The sequence below is a fragment of the Adiantum capillus-veneris genome, chromosome 14 (assembly GCF_014529385.1).
Source record: "Adiantum capillus-veneris isolate H3 chromosome 14, ASM1452938v2, whole genome shotgun sequence".
NCBI classification, from domain to species: Eukaryota; Viridiplantae; Streptophyta; class Polypodiopsida; order Polypodiales; family Pteridaceae; genus Adiantum; species Adiantum capillus-veneris.
In genome coordinates, this window is record NC_140944.1 from 121,376,829 (window position 1) to 121,381,201 (window position 4,373).

Sequence of the window (4,373 nt, forward strand, 5' to 3'; positions counted from 1 at the left end):
ATGGTGTTTACTTCCAACCCCCATTTGTCTATCACGTCAGGGTTTTTGACCTGTAAATACTGAGTTCCGTTTCGATCCATGTACATTTTTTCTTGTTTGTTTGCCCTAACCTCTTCTTCGAACTCAATACCATGGTCATCAATGCGAATAGCATAATCCTCGTTAGGGTCCAAACTTGGGCTCCATGACGGTTAGTCTTGTAAAAAGATAGTATATGCTTATAGCGCGCTGTCGTTCCGGTTTTCGAGTGAGTTGAGTAAGAAGACATTTTGGATGTTGAATCTGAAAACGTGTCTGAGACTTCTTCAGGGATTGTGTGCAAAGAATTGTCTTGATTCACACTTTCTTCAGTGGATACTCTACTGGAGGTTTCTCTGAGTATGCCCTGATTTCCTAGTACACGACTAGTTCTAAGGTTCATATAGACTTATGAAGCCCTGGATAGAGTACTCACCTTTGGATTTTGTCGTCAGTTTCCACTTGATTCAATTGCAACTTTCTGTCAAGCCAGTGATTCCTCGTCTGCAACCTGATGCATGTACAACTTGATCAAGTTAGCTATTCTTCTATAAGGACAGTAGAGTTTTTGCAATTCTCGTGATTGATCTCTGCATATCACTTTAAATCGAGCTATGAGAGTCAAAATTTGACTTTCAAATTCGAATTTTGCAAAAATCAAAGGTTTAATTTGTAACCTGTAAACTGAGTGTACATGTATCAATTTTGATCCGATTGAACCCAAAATTATCCTTGGCCTTATATTATGTTGGTCTATCACTATATAAGTTCAAAAGTAAAAAATGATGTCTCTAGATAGCAGAAGTAAATAATCATGATTATTTACTTTTGTTAGTTTTTCCTATTTTTTTTATTGGTTTGGCAAGTATACAACTTGTTAGAGTCCTTGGACAAGTTTCAACAAGTTTAGACAAAATATGATCAAGTTTATCAACAAGTCCTTGGACAAGTTTCAACAAGTTTAGACAAAATCTGATCAAGTTTATCAACTGTTTGGTGTCCGCAGACTCTAATTTCAAGAATCTGGCTTAAGTCTCACTTTTGGGATCCAAATTTCACCAAAACGGATTGTGAGGTCTACTTGGTGTGCTTGACCTTGTGGTATACTCAAATTTGCAAAATCATCAAGTTTTGAAGTAGATATATATAATCGCGATTATTTACTCCAGCTATATTTTTGCAAGTTTTTGTCCCAGCTGTGACACAGATCTGTTAAGCACCCTTAGTTAAGGTCACTAGCCAATTTTCATCAAGTTTGGACACTTTTTGGTCAAATGGTCATCAATGCTCTTCGTAGACTAACTTTGTACTTTTAGTCACAATTTTCAATCCAGCGATCCAAATCTTATCAAATTTGGTTTGTGGGCTTATTACAACATGGTGAAACTAGTGGTATGCAGACTTGGTCAAAAAAGTTGAAAAATAGGGCAGATGTAAATAATCGTGATTATTTACTTCTGACAAATTTTTGCAAATTTTTAGTCAACTGAGCATGTACACATGTTTATCACATCAACATAAGCCTATAAATCAAATTTCAACAAGTTTGGATAAATTTTCCTCCAATTTATACTCAAGATTCAAAAAGTCAGTACAAACTTTAGTTTTTACCCAGTTTTTTGCCAGCTTAGTGATCCAAATCTCTTGGACCTTTACAAAAGTTGTTTGTACACATGCAATGAGTCAATGGTATGAACCTTGGTCAATTTAGAGCAGAAAGTTAATAATCACGATTATTAACTTTAGGCTTGAAATGAACACTTTTTTGCAATTTTTTCTTTATATGAGCTATTTTAAACCTATGAATCAAGTCAAAACTTAATTTGGCCTAAAATGTCATGAAAAAGTAAATAATCTGAGTTTTGGTCAACTCTTGAAATTTTTTACCTCAAGGTGTCTTTGAGCTTACCAACTGGTTCAGACAACTCTTAAGCTTACTCTCTAATCGGACTAAGTGGTTTCGAGTCTTTTCGAGCTATTTCTAGCCGTAGACCTGAAATTTTGCAACTTCCAATAACAACTCACACTTGATTCTTTCAGAGAGAGCAATGTTATGAAATCCACCTCGGATCCTACTTACCTTACTCCTAGATTCTCATGCAATGGGGTTGTGGAAAGTGTCCACAAACACTCGTTTTCTTGTGTTTTTTTTTAATGTTTTTCAGAGCCTTGATCTTAACACTTGTATTGTCTATCAATCATTCTCCAAATCCTAATCTAAATCCACAGTCCCACAATCCTAAAGGTACTCAGCAAGTACGATTACTTCCAAGCTACCTCTACACAGCAAAAGATGACCATCTTAAGCTATGCGATTTCTAAAAGAAAATTTTGAACTCTAGGTGAACCTAGAGGAGGTTGATTCATAACTACACAATACGCTCGTGTTTTTCCCTCCCCGACAGCGGCACCAAATGTGGGACGCATGTCTAACCTCACCATCCTATCTTAGCATGGGACGAAGATGACTCAACTAGTGCATAGACACTACAAGAGGTTGTCAATCTCTCGGAAAACAACTAACAACTTGCATCTAACTCAAGCTACACTCAAGTGACTGAAATCACCAAAAGCCTATCGCTCATTGGCAAGCGAATCACATCCGTTACAGCATCAAATGACATCCAAATGTAACGAAACTTCTAGGACAAGTTTATAAGACCTAAGCACACATAACTATGGTCTCAAACCCCACTTTAGGTCAAGTTTCAAAATCGCGATTATTAACAGCAATGGATTTTTGACCTAGTCATTTTCAACCCAGAATGCATCTAAATTCTTAGCAATGATACCCCAATACCCCGCCTATGCTTGATTTTTTTATTTAAAAGTGTAAATTCCTAGTTATGATGAAATTAGCCCACGGATAGGCAATGCCAAAAGCTGCGAAATACTGTGAATGGCTTACGTCAATGCGTAGAGCTCTTACCTGCGGTTGCAATGCAACAAACGCAATCGCAATGTGACAACCGATGAGGGAGTAAGAAGCGCGAGAAGGAGAGAAGTGAGCGTTGTTAGCTCACGCTGTGTATTTCTTATCCAAAAATTTGTAAAAAAATTACAAAAATTGGCTTTTATACCTTAGCCAAGGTTTTTGGGTGGTCAAAACTAATAATTTGGAGTTCTACCAAAGCTGGGAAATGACTGGTTGATACAATCGGGAAGCTTGTAGCCTCGGCTCATTAATTACAAAGTTTATCCGAGAAAATAGGAGTTACAATAATCCTGATTTATTAAAATAATAAATGTTTTACAAAGAGAACTCCGAAAAATGATGTCCGTGTTAGCTTGCTACTAACTAACCACTTGTGGACACTCGCGTGTCAAAACAACCAGCCCAATCTGAGTCCGAAAAAGCATGTAAGTCTGGCGGAAATGATCCCCCCTTGGTATAAAACAAGCCAAGATGTAAGGTGCCACTAAGGTAGCAAAAAATCCTCTTGACAACCTGCAAATGCTTAGACCCTGGGCTATGCATAAATCTGCTGACGTGTGAGACTGCAAACTGAATGTACGACCTCGTGTTGCATACATAAATGAGGCATCCAACAATAGTTTGGCAAAGAGTTACATCAGCTGGATCGCCAACATCATGTAGACTCAACTTCAAGCCTATTTCCATAGGAGTGGGAATAGGTTTGCAATCCTCAAGTACAAACTTACATAGCAATGTCTCTATGTAAATTTTTTGACACAAGGCAATAGTGACCATCACACTGCTTAAATTGTATGCCCAAGTAATGATGCAACAACCCCAAATATTTCATCTTGAAAGTAGCATTCAAATCAGCCTTAAATTCAGCAATATGTGCCTCATTGGGATCAGTTGATCAACAAATCATCCACATAAAGAACAACAATGAGAAGTACATTGCCTTCATGCTTTACATACAATGTGCTTTCTATTGGACTGTTACGAAAGCCTCATTTGACCAAATGAGTGTCAACCTTCTCATACCAAGCACAAGGAGATTGCTTCAACCCATACAAAGCCTTCTTATATCTGCACACTTTGTCTTGTTGTCCTTTCTTGACAAAACCGCGAGGCTACGTTACATAAACTTCCTCAAATATGTCACCATTCAAGAAAGCAGTAACAATGTTTGATTGATGTACATCCCAACCAAAATGAGTTACCAATGCACATAGAAAACACACAATAGTCATATGACAAGTGGGAGCAAAAGTATCTTCATAATCTATGCCTTTTTGCTATGCATAACCCTTTGCAACAAGTCAAGCCTTATGGCAATCGATCTCACCATCCGGATTGCATTTCAACTTGTAAACCCACTTTGTACCAATGGCCTTTTTGCCAGGAGTCAATCACATAAGGTCCATGTGTCATTTTCTAT